Genomic DNA, 21,627 nt, shown 5'->3' with positions numbered 1-21,627 from the left:
CTTTTATCTGTGAGTCCCCACCCTTTGGTGGGGACTCAACATCCTACTGATGTGGCCCAATCAAAGCCCTAATCATAATTTAATCACACCCAGGTACAGACCAGTTCACAAACATAATCAAATATCTATTTTTGAAATTCATAACTATATCAAAGTGCCACATATGGTATTGTATTTTTTGGCAATGGCAGCACAACAGCTGTGAATATAATTAACACCACTGAGTTATATATTTGAAGGTGGTTAAAGGGGGAAATTTTAGTTGTATATATGTTACTAAAATTTGAAAATTTGAAAATTAAAAACAAAACACCATAGGACTGTACAGCCCTAATGTAAACTATGGACTACAGTTAATTATAAAGGTACAACAAGATTATTTCATCATCTGCAACAATGGTACCACACTAATGCAAAGTATTAATAATAAGGGGTGGGTATATGGGAACTCTGTATTTTTCTACATGATTCTTCCAAAAACCTATATGTTCTCTAATAATATATATATAAAACATTATATTTTATAATAACCCAAGTGTACAATAATAGGGATTTGGCTAAATTATGATATATCCATATAGAGAAACAGCAGTAGCTATGGAAAAAGAACACAATGATTCATATATACAGCACAGAAAGTATCAAGAAATAATGTTGCTAAAAAAAAAAAAGTCCTAGGGAGGAGTGCCTGCTTCCTGCATACGAGGTCCTGGGTTCAATCCCCAACCCCAATATGACAAAAAAAAAACCAAAACTAAACAAAGTATCAGAATAACATGTAGCTATCAAGTAGCCCCACTTCTGTAATATAATTTATATATATAAGTGTATAAAGTTATAGAAAACTCTAAAAAAATAATCTACCAAATTCTTAATGAATAGATATGACTGGAGGTGATAAAACAGGTAACTTTCCATTTAAATCACTTCTATAGTGCTTAAATTTTTATAATTAGCACATGTATTATTTTTATAATAAGAAAAAATTTAAATGGGACCTGAAATGGCCCTTGAGCATACTATGGTGTTGTGAAGCTTGCAGTTTCCTTTTCAGGCAAAAGGCTGTTTCAAGGTGTAGCACCCAGCATGAAATACAATTCCACATCAGGTTCCTTCTTCCCTCCTCTCTTATGGGTTACTCTATATAGTTGGAAATTAAAATCCCAACCCCAAAGCCAACTAGAGGCAATAAAACAGACGTGTAAGCTACTATAGAAGCAAGCAAGGCGTCAGATACCGAAGACAACAGAAGAGCCACAAAAAAGAAGTCATGGGAAATAGAAGCACAGCAATTCCCACAACTATTTAGTGTAGGGACACTGAGGCATGCACCTACAGCCTCTAAGGATATCCCCGTGTGGTAAATAAGATTAATAAAAATGAAAATAGTAACCTAGATTTCGTGTTTTAGATTCCACTTCACACTAAGATTATGTGATTTCTGGGTCCATCTCCCTCAGTGGACTGTAAACTCCTTGAGGACAGAAATCAAGGCTGTATTCATTCTGGCTGCCCAGCGTCCAGCATACTGCCTGCCTCTCAAGGGCGCTGTAATTGTTAAAGTGGATATCACCGTGGTTAAGAGCACAGACTATGCACAACCCAAACAGTGAACCCTAAGTTAAACCACGGAGTACAGTTAAGAGTACAGTTAGAGAAATGTGCTTTCATCAATTGTAACCAATGTCCCACACCAATGCAAGGTGTTACTAATAGGTTGGTACATGGAAAACCTATATTGGATGCATGATTTTTCTATAAACCCACAACTTCTCTGGTTAAAAAAAAAAAAAAGCAAGAGCATAGTTTATGGAGTCAAAAGCAAGTTTAATACAACACAATTCCTCTACACACTCACTGTAATGATGAAAATGAAGACAACAAACAATACTGATTGTTGACAAGGATTTGGAACCACCAGAACACACACACACAGCTAGGTGGGAATGTAAATTGGCTCAACCACCTTAGAAAACTGTTTTACCATATCAACCACAGCTCCACATATACTAAGGCCCAGCAATTCCACTCCTAGATAAATACCCAAAGAACTACATACATGTAACTACCAAACGGCATATATAAGAAAAGTCAAGAATGACAAAACAACCCAAAAGTCCATCAGCAGTAAAAGAGTTCACTAATTATACTGTGGCATATTCATATAATGAAATATACAATAAGAAACGAAGCAATATATTTAGCAATAAGAACAACAAATTATGGGTACATGAAAACACATGGATGAATCTTACAGACATAATGTAAAGTGAAAAAAAACCAGATACGAAAGAATTGCATGAACATAATTCCATTTTTAAGAAGTTCAAGAACAGTCATACCAATATCCTGGTGGTTACCCTCGCTGTGGAATATTAACCAGAGACAACACAAAGAGATTTCTGAGGCACTAGGAATATATTTCCTTCCTTCCTTCCTCCCTCCCTCCCTCCCTTCCTTCCTTCCTTTCTTAGGTACAGGGGCCAGGTATTGAACCCGGGATCTTATATGTGGGACGCCAACGCTCAACCACTGAGCCACATAAGATTCCCTGAGTTGGTTTTTTCATTTGTTTTGCTTGTTGTTTGTTTTTTCAGGAGGTACGGGGAACCAAACCCAGGACCTCCCATGGGGGAGGTGGGCACTCAACTGCTTGAGCCACATCCACTCCCAGGAATATATTTCTTGATCTAGTATTTTTTACACTTATGATTTCTGCATTTTCTACTTAGAAAAAAAAACCCGGATCTGAGCCACAGCTCTAACCACTTACTAGTTGTATGGCCTTGCACAAATTACTTAACCTTTCTAATCTTCCATTTCTGCATCTAAAGATGGACACAGGAACAGCACCTACCACGAGAATGTGCTGAGAATTAAATGAGGCCATGCATATAAAACTGCCTACCACAGTGCCAGCAACAGCTGGAAACCCAAAACACGACATCAACCACAGAGCAGCAGAGCAGCAGAGGCATTGCTGGGTGCCAAGCACCAGCCTAAGCTCTAAGCCCTTAATCACCTGGAGAGACCATCTCTCCCAGTTCCCTTGCTTATCTATTACTCAAGACCAGAAGCTCCGGCAGGGCCCTGGGCTTTCACCAGCACAGCACTGTAGCGTCCACGCACAGCATCAACATGTACAACGGAACTCATTTCGAGGAGAAGAGGGAATCACTAGTTACATTGCTGCTGAGGATTCAAAGACAGGAAACTGGCAGGCGTCACCCATCAGGATTCCTCACAGACCGCTCAAGAGGAAAACCGGCTTTCGTTTCTGAAACCCGGAGCTGCTTTTTGCAGGAGGAGAAAGAATTCCTGTGCAATAATTCATTTTAAATCGAGGAGTCATTCAGGAACTGAAAGAATTCATCTTTCTTCCCTAAGGAAAGAAAGGAGACAACTAACTCCCTATTTTAAGGTTTTCATGTTGACTAGCTAAATTTACTATCTTTACTGATTTCAGATTTACAACTAAAATTATTTTTAAAATACTGGTCGTGAAGCAAAAAACTCAGAACACGTAAGATTATTTTAGTTAAATCAAACACTGTGTAGCTGTCTTCAGTATACAAGATTAACCGTAGATCTAGGAATGGTTCACTTCTCATGAATTTTTGCTTCAATTAATTTTTCACTACCTTTCAACTAAGAAAAGGCAGGATGCCTAGGTTTGAACCTAGCCCTGCCACTTACTAGTTGTATCACCTAGGGCAGGTTACTTAATCTCTCTGTGTCTCAGTTTCCTCACCAAGGAAACTGGATTTTTATAAGGATTAAATGAGTCAATATATATTAAGTGCTTAGAACAGTGCCAAATACTGCTGACTGCTGAACAAGTGTTAATGCTATTAATTTTTATTATTATATTTTCTGAGGCAGTTGCAGAATTCATATAAAATTATTAAATTTATATGAATTTATAGCTAAAGGATAGGCTGTCTGAAAACCAAAGAACATGTACTAAGATTATGTCAAATGAGTACGAGCATTTGGTTTTTTATAGAAATACACACTCACACACACATGGGTGTATACACACACCCTGTAATAAATAATTTAAAGCACGTCCACTCTAGAACATAATGTATGAATGAGCCCAGGTTCTTTGGATCCAAAAATGATACCCAAAAATTATCTAAGGGCACTATTAAAAAAAAAAAGATATATTTACTTTTTATATTTTAAAAATCTGCTGGAACCTTTCCATAGCACATTTGAGAAGCCAAGAAGAGGATGTTCAGACTTGGATTATTTTCAACCTATAGCAGAGGAGTCCTACTAAAATTTTACATTTTCCTCCAATTGTGAACACTGAATGCTTTTCATTTTGTTCCAAAGGAAATGACCTTACCATAACTCAATGATATCATCATTGTCGGAGTGAAGTAGGTATCCGGTAGATAAATGGGCTAAATGCTAAAATCCTAGGGTATTAAAGTTAAAAGCAACTCAATGGAAATGTCAGTTACAATATTCTTTCTTTTTATTTACAGAAATCACACTCAGAGAGACCCCTGAAACAAAGGAATTATAAAGAATACCAGCACAACGGAATGATAGCACCAAACTTCTCCTTCCTCCAAACCTCTCCAATAAAGACTTTTCAACACCCATATATGCCTTTGCATTTCTATGTGGATGAGAATTATACTTCAAAATACTACTACAGTGAAACGGATGTAGCTTAACCAATTGGACTCTTGTCTACCACATAGGAGGTTCAGGGTTCAATGCCCAGGGCCTCCTGGCGAGGGCAAGCTGGCCCACACAGCAAGCTGGCCCACGCGGAGGGCAGGCCAATGCAGGAACGCCACCCTGCACTGGAGAGCCACCCTGCACAGGAATGCCGGCCAACACTGAGAGCTGGCGCAGCAAAAATGACGCAGCAAGAGACACAGGGGAGAGAAAATAAGAAGACATAGCAGAACAGACAGTTGAGGTGGCGCAAGAGAGTAATCGCCTCTCTCCTACTCCAAAAGGTCCCAGGATCAGTTCCTGGAGCTGCCTAATGAGAAAACAAGCAGACACAGAAAAACACAACAGTGAATGGACACAGAGAGCAGACAACAGGAGGAATGGGGCGGGGGGGGGGGGATAAATAAAAATAAATCTTAAAAAAAAAAATACTACCACAGGAGGCAAACGTGGCTTAAGCACTTGGGCGCCTGCCTCCCACATGGGTGGGCCTGAATTTGGTTCCTGGTGCCTTCTAAAGAGAAAATGAGCAGACAACAAGCAAAAACAACTAGCAAACAGAGGAGGGAGCGATGGGGGTGAGGGGTGGGGGGAGTACTACTACATATAATTCCTTCATCTCACTAATAAGCACATTGATGCTTTTCTACTAACATTGGCCAATCAGGTTGAAAATGCCTATCTCACTACTGTTATCTTTGTTTTTGCTTTTTTATTATGAGCATGACATAATTAAGAGAGCAGTTTTCTGATGTATTAACCCACGGTATCAAAGAACTTCATTCTGCTTAAAAAGTAACGGTTCATGGGAAGCAGATTTGCCTCAACTGATAGAGCATCTGCCTACCACATGGGGGGTCCAAGGTTCAAATCCAGGGCCTCCTGACCCATGTGATGGGCTGGTGCACGCGCAGTGCTGATGCGTGTAAGGAGTACCATGCCCCCCAGGGGTGTCCCCCATGTAAGGAAGCCCCACGCACAAGGACTGCGCCCCATAAGGAGAGCCGCCCGGCACAAAAAAAGTGCAGCCTGCCCAGGAATGGCGCCGCACACACGGAGAGCTGACACAACAGGATGACGCAACAAAAAGAAACAGATTCCTGTGCCGCTGACAACAGAAGCGGACAAAGACGATGCAGCAAATAGACACAGAGAACAGACAACCGGGATTGGGGCGGGGAGGGGAGAGAAATAAATAAATAAATAAATAAATAAATAAATAAATAAATAAATAAATAAATAAATCTTTAAAAAAAAAAGAGTACAAGCAGACACAGAAGACACAGCAAATGGACACAGAGGGCAGACAACTGGAGGGGAGGGGAGGGGAAGGGGAGAGAAATAAATAAAAAATAAATCTTTTTAAAAAAAAAGGTAACTATTCATTCTGTACTTAACAGACTTTCACACATCTAGATTCCTCACATGACAAACATGGCTGCCCTACAACAGCAGCTTTCTCCTTTGCTCCCCCATTAGTTGTAAGAACCTTATTTAGCTTTACATACAGAGCACAGAAGGCTTCAGCACCCAGACCGATTCCTTAGCAATGAATTAGATTCTGCATGCTCAAGGAAAAAGTTGGAAAGGGCAACCATATTTTATCTGCAAGATAATTTTCCAGTGGAATCTGTTTTCTTGCTGAGTTGAGCTGCTTGGTTGGGTTTTGGTACTTGATAAAGTTGCTCTGGATCTTGACCGAATCATTCATTCATCTTCAATCATGTATTTGACTCTACTATGTGTAAGACACTGCCAGGTACCAAGAGAGATAAACAACGACCTTATTTCACTCCCGGACTTTTTCTCTTCCACAACCTCCCTTCAAACCAACCACACACAGTCAAATGGCACTCCCAAAACCTCCCAACCATGTTTTTGATAATGCCTATGTTAGGTGCTGGCATCCCTCTCCTTAAGCCCCTGCATACAAAGAAGATACTTATTTTCTTCTTTACTCTAAAGGTAATACATACAGTTATTTTTATCAAATTAAAATAGTAAAGAGAAGCATGATATGGAAAGTAAAATTTAACAGATCACCAATCCCCAGCTCAAAAACAAGAACATTTCTTGGAACCCTTCTAGAAATTTATATTTATAATTGAGAATTAAGACTTTTTTTAACCAAAAATGAGATCACAGAATACATACTGAACTGCATCTTGTTTCTGTTTTGAACTTAAGAGTGTTTATTTTGTGATTTTTTCCTATATCAATACTTACAGACTTGCCCAATTCCATACTGTGGTTATAAGTTAATTAATTTAACTAGTCCCCTAATGAAAAGCATTTAGGCTATTTCCAATATTTTCCTATTATAATGCTGCAAAAAAATGTACTTGGACATTTGCCAGAACCTTTGCACAGTGCCTCCTAAAGAAGATGAGCAGACACAACAAGCTGATAAAGTGAGCAGGGAGTGGATGTGACTCAAGTGGTTGGGCACTCATCTCCCATGTGGGAGGTCCTAGGTTTGGTTCCTAGTGCCTCCTAAAGAAGATGAGCACATAACGAATGGTTACAATGAGAAGATACAATGAGGAGACACAGCAGACAGACATTGAGTGGGAACAATGAGCAGTCAGATGAGGGAACCATCTGGGGGTACAGCAAACCCATCACTCTACACCTCCCACAGAGAAGTGGTTCTCCCAGGAGCACTGTCACAGTGAATGAATGTAAAGGGGCATTCACCCAGCTAGAATCAGTACTTGCCAGGGTAATTTATTGTAACTGCCCCAAATCTCCAATGCCTGGGCTGGTTGTGGGCAAAGAGTATGGTTCTTCACCAAGCTGGCCTAGGTGTAGCAGGCTCCCACAAGGCCAGTTTGACCTATAGTTCCATCTTCCTTCTCATTCATTCTCTGCCTTTCTGGAAGACTGGATTATTGTTCCCAGGGCCTCAATCTCCTGTGATAGGATTATACACCCATCCTCTTGTACTTCCTCCAACTAGAATGAGCCAAGGGTACTTCCGCACCCCAATGATGTCGCACCCCAATGATGTCGGGCTTAGTCACATGATTTGTGTTGATCAATGGAATGCTCAGCATTGTGCATTTCCACTTGCCCTCTTCGCTTCTGTGATCTACCATGAGACCAGCATGCCACTTCAGCCTGGCCCCAGATATAACACACATGGAAGAGCTAGGAACCCAAATGGAAGCCTGGAGCCAAGCGTGGCCCAGACAAGCCCCAACTAGGTCAGCCAAACCACAGTTGATCTGAAGACAGCTGAAGGGGGAAATAAATGCTGGTGGTTGAAGCACTGAGATCCACAATTGTTACATAGTTATATTATGCAGCAAAGACTAATAAAATCATTGTGTACTGGTATGTACCCCAGAAAGACCTGTTCTTAAACATAGCCCATTCCTGTGGGTGTGGATGTATTGTATGACCTATTAACAAGGCTACCTCAGTTAAGGTGTGACCCATCACATTCAGGGTGGGTCTTAATCCTCTTACTGGAATCCTTTATAATAGAGTGAATACAAAGAAAGAGAAAGAGAAAGGCATGGAAGCAAGAAGCTGAAATCAATAAAACCAGAAGAAGGGACAGACCAACAGGCACTGCCATGTGTCTTGCCATGTGGCAGAGGAGCCAAGGATCACCAGCAGTCAGTCTTCAGGAAGAAAGCATTGCTTTGATGATGCCTTAATTGGGACATTTTCTAGGCCTTAAACTGTAAGCAAAGAAATTCCCATTGTTTAAGCCAAACCATGTCATGGTATTAACTTCAAGTAGCCTATGAAACTAAAATACATTGGTAGTTTGCCTGACACATAATAGGAACTCAATAATAAAATATTTGTGTTTCTATTAAGGAAATTATAATTCATTCCATATTAAATTGCATGTAAAGGACATCCGACACAACAGGCTCCATGCTAGGCACACGGGAAGCTGAGCCCCGTGAAAGATATAAAAGCAGGGAAGAAGCGGATGTGGCTCAACTGACAGAGCATCTGCCTACCATATGGAGGGTCCAAGGTTTGATCCCCAGGGCCTCCTGACCCATGTGGTGGGCTGGCCCATGCACAGTGCTGCCACATGCAAGGAGTGCCGTGCCATGCAGGGGCGCCCCCGCGCAGGGGTGCCCCACACGCAAGGAGTATGTCCCACAAGGAGAGCTGCCCCACATGAAAAAAGCGCAGCCCGCCCAGGAGTGGTGCCACACACACAGAGAGGTGATGCAGCAAGATGACACAACAAAAAAGAGATGCAGTTTCCCAATGCCACCTGACAATGCAAGGAGACACAGAACACACACGGCAAATGGACACAGAGAGCAGACAATGAGGGGGAAAGGGGAGAGAAATAAATCTTAAAAAAAAAAAGAAGATATAAAGGCAACTAATTCCTGCTTGTGTATGTGTGAGTTTTGTTGTTGTTGTTGTTTTGGGGGAAGGCAAACAAAATTTCAAGTTTCCTGAATCCTATTGGGAGAAGGTCTGTGTTGACAATACCTCCATATTTTTTACTGGTTGTACCTACTGTCCTGGGATATTCACAAAAAGGATGAAATTCAGCATCTGAGCATTTAAATGATTTAACTGACTCATTTATTAATGGTACTCTTCCTGCTACATTTACCTAATGACAGGAGGGGCTAAAAGTTATTTTTTAAAAGATGGAAAGTACTCAAATTATTTTTTAATGAACCCCTTGGTTCTACTAAATCTTCACTTATTCATTCAACATACATTTACTGAGAACCTAAAATACCCCAAGCATATCATTTCTGTAGCTGTGCTAGGAAACAGCACACAGGAGTCCTGATTCCAACCCCCAGCTGCCAAATGAATTGTTTAAAAGTATAGTCTAATCTCCATGTAGTACCCAAATTTTTAAAAATATAATAAAGACTTTTTTAAAAATTCAAAAAACACCGCCCTAGAGTTTAACTCAAATGGCTTTGCATTTTACTTTTTTATAAGAATTGCAGAGTTTCACCTGCAAATGTGATTTCACTGTGCCCTTTTTCCAGTTACTGAGGATAATATAGAAGAGCGGTTGTGGCTGGATTCCTCATTACATTCACCTTCTCCACTCAGAGTTATGGGAGACTCCCAGTTTTAAGAACCTTTGGCATGAAGTCTTTTCACAGATTTTCAGACGTCTAAGCAAATTCTAAGCACTGGTTTGCCCTTCTTCCCACACTTACTTTCTCCCTCAGAGAGCGCTAACAGATTCATCAGGCAGGATTTCTCTATCTGCAGGACCCGTTTTCTTCAGGGCCAGCCAGCCCTTTCACCCTTTCCCATGGATTCCACAAGCCTGCCAGAATGCAGGTGTATGTGTTTTGACCATAAGAAGCATTTCTACAGTTCTAGCTGGGAAATCACAAAAGTGAGGCATCAGTATAGTAAGAAGAGCAAGCACACATGCAGCTCTCCATTCAGGGTTCTAAGTGCTTTACCCGTATTAACTCAAACAACAGAAGCCCAGGGCCAGGATTTGATCCCAGGGCCAGAGTCAAAGCTCTTAGCCGCCAAGGCTTGCCGCCTGCCACCAAAGTCCCAACCTTTGCTGGTGCTGTGGAGCTGCCTCTCCCTCCCATTCTCCTCCAGCACAAGGATCCCCCGAAATGCAGCACAAAGGGGCAGCCACCCTACAGCTTCCTTTACTTCAGGACACAGCTTTTCCCTGGACATTCTTCCATAAAAATGCAAAGGTCTCCACGCAGGGACCTCCATAAGCCTGCCAGAGCACCCTACCTGCTGCTTGGCTCTGCACAATCAGAGCAAAAGGCAATGCTCCCTAGAGCCCAGAGCTCCTGAGTCCAAGCAAGCTCCAAAGCCGGGCCTGAGACCTCAGGCCCCGCACCCAAACCCCAGCGTCTCCCCGGCCCTGCGCTGCTCCCACAGGTGCTTTGGCTTCTTCCTCCTGAAGCTCTCCACCCGTGAGGAAGCCGGCATCTGGGAGGAAAAGGCAAGCGGAAACAGCCCTCCCTGGGTAGGAAGGAAGAGGTTTCACTCCCTGCAGCCAGCCCAGTCTCTCTTCCAAGAGTTCATTTTACATTTTTATGCAGCTTTAGGCCTTTCTGAATCTTCTACCAGAGGCTGCGGAGGGGGAGGGGCGGGGGGATGGTAGAAAATAGAGTCAAGATCGGCCCCTACCCCTTCGGCCTCACCCCACCCTCCACCTCCGTCCCGCAGTCTGGGTCAAGGACAAGCTACAAATCCAGCCCAGGCCTCCACCTGGAAAACTGAAGCAAAGGACATGATTAAAGTCACAGGTTAAGGATCACTCACTCCACAGCTCCTCATTTAGAAGGCTGCAATGGCATTAAATGTAAACACTTCCTAAGAATGCTTTAAAACAGAGAGCTCTGTATTAAAAGACTTGATTGAGGGCCACTTCTCATGGTGGAAAGCTTTTAAACTGAGCGGGGGCGGGCCTGGTGGGTATTTTCCAGAAACTTGTTTTTAAAATCTGCTGTCATGGGGAAAGAAGCACAACTCAGGGTCCTGTGTGTGCTCCGGCCGCTGACTGCTTTATTAGGAATAAAACATCTAAGAAGACCTGCTCCCCAGCAGCACCAAGAACCTGGCATGGGCACATAATCCCAATATTCATTTCAAGGGTCATTAGAATCACTGGATAGAAAGAATGGAAAAAATAAGACTGGCCACAAAAGATGAAAATAAATGAAAGAAGATGTTTTAAAGCTTGAAAACAGGCCACAACCTGGGAGGAAAAAGGGGGCGTGATAAAACAAAACAACATCAGGTAAAAAAAGAATAGAATACTGATACATCCAACCACATGGATGAACCTCAGAACCACTGTGCTCACTGAAAGAAGCCAGTCGCCGAAGGCCACACATTCTATGAGGTCATCATAGAAAATTTCCAAAATAGGCAAATCCAGAAAGAAAGTAGATCAGAGGTGGCCAGGGGATGGGGGCGGGGGTGGGGAGTGACTGCTTGATGGGTTCAGGGTTTCCACTGGGGGTGATGAAAATGCAGGGAACGAGACAGTGATGTCGCACAGCGTGGGGACTGTACACGTGCCACTGAACCGCACACTTCCAATGGCAAAAACAGTAGACTTTATGGTATATATACTTTCCTACAAAATAAGACACCAGGAACTCGAGAAAAATCCTTGTTCAGCTCCTAAAGCAGGAACAATGCCCCTTCTCACCTGGATAAAAATATACATGCTACAGGCCAAAATAAAATAAATCACAATATTTACTAATAACAATTCATTTCTGGAGCTAAGTTTCCCAAGTGCACTGATCATTTCACAAGGACAGGGACACTAAATCCTCACATAACCCCAAGGTGGGTGTGATGTTATAGTTAGCCTCATTTTACAGGTGAGGAAACCAAGGCATAATGAGGTTGAATAGCTCACGCAGGGTGACACAAGAAAACAGAGGAAAAGCCAAAATTGAATCTGGATGTGAGATGACTATAACTCACATCCCCACCTCCGGCTCTTACCCCAGAACCACTCTGCCTCTTGCATCACACTCTCTATCACAGGAATTGTGGAGCACTTTGTCCCTAACGCAGATATTCTTTGGCCCGATTCTTTTTTACTGGCATTGACTGAGTGATCACTTATGGACCATGTTCTCTGAAAGGCACACTTGAACAATCATACCAGCACCTCCCCATGGGTAACTGCCCATGTTAATTTATTTAGTCCTCAAAAGAACATAATGAGAAAAGACGGCAGAAATGACGACCTGCCTTTATCAGAGGGCAGAAAGCGAGGCTCATGGCGGGGTGAGGGGGCGCACAGCGCCGCGGAGCCCAGCTTCTCCTCCAGCTGGCCCCACTGCACCAGAGCCTCCCTTAAGGGCCGGTTTAGCTCTCCTAAGACTTGAAAGTGTTTGGTTTTGGCATATAAAGTGTTTCTTTGTAAATGGATATAAGTAAAAACAAATGAATTTAAGGAGCATTTAATGGAGAGGAAAATATTTTTCCCACTTCAGGGGCACCTGTGGGTTAACGCAGAGGCATCAATAAAAGGTTAGATTCTATTCCTTCCACCCTAATTAGCGAGGGTGCCGCTGGCCAATCAGAGAAGCAGAAAAGAGCTAGTACCACTGTTGGAAGCGCTCAGCTCCGTACCAGGTGTCTCAGCTGTGGCACCACTGATGCTGAGGGCTGATCACTCCTGGTTGGAGGGCTGTCCTGTGTACTGCAGGGCGTTTAGCGGGATCCCAGCCTCTACCCACTAGGTGCTAGGAGCCTCCCACCGCCCAGCTGGAAAAATGAAAAACGGGGGTGGGGGGGAGTAGCTCAGGAGCAGAGCTTCTTGCTTCGCATATAGGAGTTCCCGGGTACAATCCCCGGTATCTGCCCCCTCCAAATAAAAAGGAAAAAATGTCTCCAGACATTACCAAACGTCTCCTTGGGAGCAAAATCGCCTCCATTTGAGAACTACTACACTATGTCAAATAGATGTGGCCTTAACGATTTTGAGGCAGATGCTATGCCCTATCCAACATATGAGGAAACAAACCCAAAATGAAAGAGGACCAGGTCCAGGACCACACTTCTAGTGACAGACAAACAGGGCTTGCCGTCCCAGTAGGTGGGACCCCAGTGCTCTTACCCATGGTGTGAAGAAGGAATGAGAAAAAGTATTTTCTACCGTTCACGCATTTAAGCAGTAAATTGACTCGCCCTCGGATCGTGGGCTTGAACCCCACCTGTGTTTTGTTCTCAACCCAAAAAAAAAGTTTCTGCTGGCTCTGATGGCAAGGGCAGCACCCAACAATGCCTACGAGTCTGAAGGGCTTCTTTTGTTTACAAAATAATCTGCAGAATGGGTGTAAGGATGCCCTCCAAATAAATGCTTTAAACACAGATCCAAGTCAAAGACCACACCCAGACTGTGAGACCTTGAAATACATAAAAAATAACATGCTTTACCAAAAATTCCCTCTCTCAGTTACTTTTGGAAAACACTCCCCACACACCCTCATCCTCCTTAGGGCTCAAGTGTTTTTTGTTTGTTTAGAAATCCGCTGTGGCTGCTAGAGAGACACTTGACATACAGGGATGTCTAGTTCCCAAAGCCTGATGGCTTCTGCCTCCCTGGCTTCGTTCCTCCCATCCACAAAATTTTACGAGCGCCTATTTTTTGCTAGACACTAGAGATTCGAAGTGAGTAAAGAGATTTCTCCTCCTTACAGGCTTGACCAAAGGTTGGTGGGAATTAAGACATGTAAACAGGGGGCATTGATGGTGTTTTAATTGCTGAGATAAGGGCAAGAGGTCAATGATTTGTTGGAGAAGAAATGAATGAGTGGCGGGTTGAGGTGATGAGTGAGGCAGTGAGCCAATCAGAGCACCAGGTCTCTAGCACCGCCGCGGGCCAGGTGCCTAGGTTCTAGGTCCTGACTCCTGTTCTTGGAAGCTGAGTTACCATCTCCTAGGGCCCATTTCCCTCCACTGTAAATGAGTTTACCATAGTACCTATCACTTAGAGTTGACATATTAAAGTTCTCAGCAGCATTTGCTATTATTGTTAGAATTTCAGACCTTGGACAGGCACCCTGGGTAGAGTAGTGACCCGCGCTCTCTTCTTTACACCACACTCTAGGTTCCTGGACCTGTGGTGAGAGGTTCTCGTGCTTGAGCAGACCAGACGAGGTAGCAAGTAACCTGTGGCTTTAACCACCCCCACGCCCCAAAGCTTACAGATGGCCCAGGGCAGTGCAGAAAGTTAGGGCTGAGCTGGTCTGGCTACACGTGGAACACGCGGGCTTAAACCCAAACTAGAAACTCACAAGTAAAAGAAATTCTAAGGATAAGCGCCACCCTGCAGTCCCTTAGCAAACTGTGCTCTTTAAAAATCTCTCTTATCTCTTCCTCCATTCTTTGCTCTGTCAGTCCCCCTCTTAGCTCCTAAAGCTTTCACAGTAATCACCACTCTAAGTAAACCTTCCTGGTTTTTGATTCTTGATTAGGGCAAGGAGAGTGGCTAATCAACTTTTCAGGAGCTAGTGTGTAATTTTGAGTAGGCTCTTGTTTTTATTAAGGAGGATAAACATCTCATAGGAAAAAATGGTGGAGATTTTTTTTAGCTATCAAAGCAGCTGCAATGATGTTCAGGGATGTCATGGTTCATAGGATAGACTAGAACTTCATCAGGACTTTGCAATCTGGGCCATTTCTTCTTCCTTTGTAATAAAGTCAAAAGAAAGCAAAAAGAACACAGCTGTTTAGAGTCTGAAACTCCAACTTGGAATCCCTAAGCTCCACTTGTTCCTGCCTCTGACCTCACAGAGCCAGGCTGCTCACCTGTGAAATGGACTAACACACCACAGGTTTCCTGAGAGGCATTAACCCTGACGGGGACGTGGCTGCAGTCGCTCCTCCTCCTTTAGAGACTCTACATTCACAAGGAAAAACAGAGGATCTGGGCAACGCCGTGAAAAAGAAGAACAGAAAAGCAGGTGAAGAGGTCTAAACCAAGAGAAGTATTGAGACCAAGATGAGAAAATCTTGGTCTTCTTGCCTCAATCTGCTGGCAAAGAGATGAGTAATAGCACACAAAATTATTAACAGTCAAGAGGCCTTCATTTAAACAGTAGATGTAGAGACCTAAAAAACTACTAAATAATGGCTTAGGGAGCCAATGTGGCTCCGTGGTTGAGCGCCGGCTTCCCATATATGAAGTCCTGGGTTCAATCCCCAGCCCGGGTACCTGAAAAGGAAAGGACAAGAAAAAGGCCTGAACCACTGCTTGTCTGCCCAAGGCAAACAGAAATCCTGATTGGGTGGCAGGGAATAAGCTCCACCCTATAAACAAAGAGACTGCCAGCCAGGCTGGCAGAAATAGTCCACAGTCATAATAAATGCCCTGTGCTCTAACCCCAAACACTCTAACTCCATGACGACCCTCAACTAAATCCCCTGGAAATGTTCCCCGGAGCTGATCCGTCTCAGAGTTGAAATATGGAGCTTTAGTCCATTGTAGTAATGAACACTCATTCACTAACACTGTTTTAAACTCATCTCCACTAATCATAGCTACATACAACCTCTGAGCCCTTACTACCTGTAATTTTAAGAGTTTGAGGTAATTACTATGCAGCAAAGATTTGTTTTGTTGCAAGTACCACATAAACAGGAATTGAACGTGCACAGCTCCATTTTACTCCAGAAGGTTCAACATTAAACTCTGTTTTTAATCTCTTACCCAACAACCAATTATTCACAGAAACTTGGAGGTTTGTGGCGTTTAAAGAAGTGTGGAGATAGCGTTCTTTAATTTAGGATTTGGGGCCCATTTAGAGCCTTTCTGAACAGTGTAACCTGCCCGCTGCTGTAATACCCAGAAAAGTAGGATTCCATAAAATTTCCCATGGGATCACAAGCCCTCAATGGCCTTCAGTCTGATATTATAAGTCATCTAGTAGAGGAACACAATAAATCAACCCAGATTCGAGGAGCCTGTGAAGTAAAAAAAAAACAAGGGACTGAAAGCACAATTTCTTCATGAGTTCTACGTAAGAAGAGTGTGGAACACTGGAAAGAACTTTGCATTCACACGTGAGCACTCTCAAAACAACTCTGCCACTGTGATCCTTGGCAGGATCCAGCACCTCTTTGGGCCTCAGTCTCCTCATCTTTAAATAAGGCTACTGCCAGCTGCCTCTCAAGAGCATAAGAGTTCCGAGCAATGGAAGGAAAGTGCTGAGCATGCTACCTGGCACTTGGAGGGGGTCAATAAACACACGGGAACTATTCTTATAACCCTGAGGTTGTTAACCCCGTGGGTCAGCGATTTGGAAACCACCTTCCCAAAGGAAAAACAGTGTGAAGTCCAGTTGTCAGTCTGTGCAAGGAAACAAGAGCTAAAGTGACAATGGGATTATACGATGAAGGAGTACTATCCCCCTTCTGACTGGAGCCAGATTTGGACCAAGCCACATACTCTAAAAGGCACAGCAGCGGCTGCTTCAACGGGATGCCTTACACTCTCCTCCCAGCTCTGCTGTAGAGGTACCCACTACAATCTAAGCTGGTTTTGCCAGGGGTCAACACGCCAAAAATGGATCCAGCCACAGCTTCCCAACCCTGGGCGGAGCTGACCCCCACCCTCCTGTCAGCCAGGATCCTTAAGCAAAATGCGTTCGCCGAAATCTGGTCTCCTCTTTCTTCAATTCCACTTCCCCTCTGCATGATCAGTAGATGCACCCTTCCCTCTCCTCCATCAGAAAAGTATCTGAAATCAGTTATTTTAAACTTGGTATGGGGTCTCACTAAAATAACACCTCATTTAAGCCCAGGTGAAGCTTTTCTTCTACTTGCTGTGCTAGTGATTTGAGGAAGTATCTACCCGGGTGAGGTTGATTGGGTGCCTCAGGGTGCCCCGAGGCCCTCCAAGTTCATTAAGATTAGAAAGGCCTCCAATATTCTATAACCCTGGTTACCTCACTCCCACCCTCAGACTTCAAGCTGCTTTCAGCAAGACTCTACCCTATTTACCACCACCATTCACAGTGGGTAATACAAAGATTGGCCAATAGTAGGGACTTAATAAGTAGTGGTTGAATAAGTGAATAAAAAAAAAAGAAAATGCAAGTGTTAATGACCGAATGGTATATGGGTATCTTGTATTTTATCCATGATTGTTCTGTAAACCCACAACGTCCCTAATTTAAAAAAAAAAAAAAAAAAGTGGAGGAGGGAGGCAGAGGAAACTGAGGAAGATATGACTTCAGAAAAAAGGCACCAAGAGACACAATATTGCTGGCCTTGAAGATGGAGGAGGGGGCCGTGAGCCTACAAACGCCAGCAGCCTCTAGATGATGGAAAAGGCAAAAAACGGATTCTCCTCCAGCACCCCCGGAGGAATACAGCTCTTCTAACACCTGAATTTTAGTTCAGTGAAATCCATATCAGACATCTGACCTCCATAACTGTCAGAGAATAAATATGTGCTGTTTTAAGAAAGAAAAAAGAGAGAGACTGTTTTTAAAAATTGGTGTGAATTTAAGGGGAAGCACTATCTCACCCAAGGATATCAGCGTGGTAGACAGAGGAAGTTGCAGGAGGAAAGAAGGTACTTTAGTGGGTTGGAACTGGGGCTTTTAACTTAAAACTCTAGTTAGGTATCCCCTACGTGAAAGGCCAGTCAACCCAGGCATTATTCCCAGCAAATTCTATTTCCCTCCCTCATTTTCACAGTTTTCACGTCATAAATTATTTCTTGATAATAGCAATGTCAAGTGCCAGGATAAAGTAAAGTGCTTGGTCATTCAGGGAAAATTACCCAATTTTCAATTCCCCTTAAAAATGTTGTTTTTCTTTTCTGATGCCAACCTCTTGGCCATTTCACTGCCCTTTAGTGAGAGAATCAGAAAAGGAAAAGCAGAAAATCTGTTTTGTTTTGTTTAAAAAAAAAGTCAATAGCATTACTTATAGAGTTTCGGGAAAAAAGAGAGTTGAGGAGACCATTAAATTTCATTTAATTGTACTGAGGGGATGTTTGTACTCATACCCTCAATACAAGCAATCTGTCACCCTACTTAAAGAAAAAAAGAAAAAAGGGAAAAAAAAGTCAAGTAATCTATCCTTAACACAAATCAAAGGCTTCTCTTCTGAAAGGTGTACATCCTTCTCATAAATGAGTAAGCCCCTTGCTAACTCTTTCTTCATATTTTTCTTCACTTACTTTCTCCCAATCACTTTAAAATATTAGAGCTGCTACCCCAAAGTGAGAAATGTTTCAGGAAATCTATTTAGATCTACATTTTTTACATACATTTTTTTCTCTTCTTTTTTGGAAGGATGCACTATTATATGCACAATATAATACTGCTATTCATATGCAACTTTTCAAACCCCAGCAGTTCAACAGCATCCTTAAATAAGTATTTTTTCCCCAAATGGTAACAAAACTCACAAGTTAATAAACCATTCAAAAACATGGCTTCATTATATAGGCCTGGTCTGGGGGGGAAAAAAAAAAAAACAGCAGTGGGAAAACACTTTCCACATGTTCTTGTTCCCCACCAAAGGTTGAGGATTTGGGTCGGGGGCCACCCTGACAGGCCACGCACTCCACATGACCCTCCATTCTCAAGCCAAGACAATTAAGATGGCTCTCATGGTGACCACACTTCCAGCAATTGAATACAGGGATAGCAGCAGAGCATGGTGGTGGAAGGTGGGGGAAAAAGAAAACCAACTGGGAAAACAATATAATTTTTAAATTTTCAAAATGCATGCTATTTCTACAATGGTAGAAGCTAGCAATGAACAAAAATATTCATCCACCTCTGTTGGGCATTCTCTTGAAAGTATAGCATCCCATTGCTAATAAAAATGCAATATAGAGAATCATTACCTTAGGAAAAAAAAAATCCACTGATTTGTGGCCAAATACATCCAAGTGGCCATCTAATTACAAACATCATACTTGGGGTACCACAATAAATTAACCAGGATCCCAGGACACTGCCATGTTGGTAAGAAGGACACTTAAAACAGATTTTCTTAATTTCCTTAGTCCTCTTTCCCTATCATTTTTAAGATCATTTGACAGGTGGGTAAAGTCTCACTCCAAATGTTTCAAAAGTGCCATGCTACTGTATGGCATTAATTCCCTAACTAGGACATTATTCGATCAACCAGAAATATACACTGTTACATCTGCAGGGTTTTATCACACATCTGGAATAAGTTTAACCCTCAAACACACATACATTAACACAAGCATAAATCACAAAACTTTAAGGATCCTGTTACCTTAGCTTCTGGAATGAAAATTTATGCAAAATCATTATCTGTTGGGGGTGGGGGGAGTCCTCAAGAGCTGAGGGATTCCTAAGGTGGATTTCCTCTTTTTTAGTCTGAAATCCCTTCCAAATATGACAAGTAAAATTATCACTTAGGGCAACACTGTATTGTAACCTTGACCCTTGTAAGGGCTTTGGAGTTTCAATTCCAATGCCCCCACCTCCTTGGCAGAAATTTCCCTGGCAATATTTACTACAAACATAGAGGCAGAAACAAAGGGAACTCCATGAAGGTACCACCCGCAGTCGACAGCTGGGAAGCACCAACCAACGGGCTCTTCAGGAGGAGACGTGGACCACCGGAAAGTGTGCCTGCGATGAGTTGTAACGACTGATCTTCTCTAGTGCTTCCAAAAAGAGAGTAACCACCAAAGCAAAGGTTCTCAAACTTTGCTACACATTAGAATTGCCCAGGCTGCACCCCAAACCAACTAAATCAGAATCTCTGGAGGTGGGACCCACTCCCTGAGACGGGCAGCCAAGTTTGAGAACCCAGTGCTTCAAAAGAATTCCCATGTTGAGAGCAGCGGGAGCATCGCTGAAGCGCATCGCTTCCTCGGGGACTTCGGGGAGGGGATACACAGTAAATAGACAAAACTGTAACATTTCCTGCGACACGAACTCCAACATGACAGCCCAGTACCTGTCTAGTGTCCAAACTGCGAGGCCCCTCGGCAGTAAGCCGTGCGTGAGGCGGGGGCTTCCAGGAGCGACCTGCCTGAACGCCGGAGGGTGTGGTGTTCCGGGGGCGCGGAACAAGCCCGTTCTTTCAGGGGATGGTGTGGACCAGCACGCCGGGAAGTCATGCACAAGGGGGTAAGGCAGGGACTGAGCTACTCCACGCAGGTCTCGAGTGAACCCTGGCTCTCTCCCAGATGTCACCCGACTCCGGGGTAGAGGTCGGGGTGCGAAGGCTGTGGACCCCTCTTCCGCAGGGAGACCCACCGCGTCGCCCTGCCCCGCCGCGGGCTCCCCGGAATTCCCCACCATATGGTCTGCAAGTCTCCCGGCAGCGCTCGGCGGGCACCGGCCAGGAGCGCACCCTGGGAGGCGCAGGACCCGCGGCCGGCGGCCGGGGCAAGGCGCAGCGCGGGGCTCGGGGCGCGGGCTGAGCGGGGCGCACCTGGCCGAGCCGGAGCCCCTGGGGACCCGCCCGCCCTCGGCCGCACCTCGGCCGCACCTCGCCCCCCGGGCCCGGGTCGGCGCGCCCCCGCGGCCGCGCTCCCGCCCCGGCTCCGCGCTCACTCACCGCCGCCGCGTCCCGCTCGCGCCGCAGCCAGCAGAGCCCGGCCCGACTGCAGGGGCCGCGGCGCCGGGAGGCCTGGCGCGCTCTGGCCCCGCCCCGCAGCTGCCCGCCCGCCCTCCTGGGGAGGGGGGCCGGGGCCTGGCGGGGGAGGAGCTGGCGCCCCTACTCTCGGACCGCGGGCCCCACCCTGCCCCTGCCGCTCGGCGCCGCCCCCTTCACTCCCACCCCCCTCGGACACACTCGCAGTCTCACCCACCCTCCCCCGCCCCACCTCCGATCCGGGACGCACCCTCTCCCCGCCCCCTGCCTGAGCCTCTTCCCCACCCCATCCCACCCTAACCTCACGCTTCTCTCGCGGAACGCTTTGTCTTCGCCATTCCGCGGATCGAAATGTCCTCCCACCTCTCCTCCGCCTGCACTGGGCATTTATGTCCTCAGGCTTTCAAATCTCCCGCCTCCAACAAGCCTTCCCTATTTGGCGCCCTATCTCCTCCCCATTACCCCTTAGCTCCTTTTCCCCTTCACCCTTCAGTGCTGTCCTGTGCTTGCCTTTAGGACAACTAATCAGAAACTTAAAGCATAGCTCTTTTCTTCTATCACATCAAGGCCACAAATATTTATTGAGCACTTACTATGTCTAGGCATTGGTGGGGAGGTATAACAATAGCCACCACTTAAAATCTAGGAATAAATGTCTGTCTCTGTTAGGAAGGCAGAGAAGTCACACGCCCAGGAACACACAGCTGATGGTGGTAGGGCTGAGAGTAGAAGCCATTTCTTCCCTTCCTAGCTCAGTGCCCATTCCAGGGGAAACAGCAGGGTGCCTCTGACTAGCTGTGGGTCCTGTTTCTGAGCCTCAGTTTTCTCATCTGTAAAGTAAGGAACAGGACACCCACT

The 21,627-nt window shown here is 44.4% G+C and overlaps 1 protein-coding gene across 3 annotated transcripts in view; it reads right to left on the bottom strand.

Annotated features, from left to right (window-relative positions):
- Window positions 1-21,090, bottom strand: part of CGNL1 (cingulin like 1) — a 182,149-nt gene extending 161,059 nt beyond the window's left edge. The window contains exon 1 of one of the 3 annotated variants that reach the window (XM_058294261.1): window positions 21,071-21,090. The gene's annotated coding sequence lies outside the window, so the exon portion shown is untranslated. Of the gene's footprint in view, window positions 1-20,127; window positions 20,503-20,733; window positions 20,856-21,070 lie in introns of those variants that run through there. The other 2 variants (XM_058294259.1, XM_058294262.2) reach the window with 2 other exon arrangements.
- Window positions 21,091-21,627: the final 537 nt, after the last annotated feature.

This window comes from Dasypus novemcinctus, chromosome 3, assembly GCF_030445035.2.
Source record: "Dasypus novemcinctus isolate mDasNov1 chromosome 3, mDasNov1.1.hap2, whole genome shotgun sequence".
Lineage (NCBI taxonomy): Eukaryota > Metazoa > Chordata > Mammalia > Cingulata > Dasypodidae > Dasypus > Dasypus novemcinctus.
This window is presented reverse-complemented; position numbering and strand designations above follow the sequence as displayed.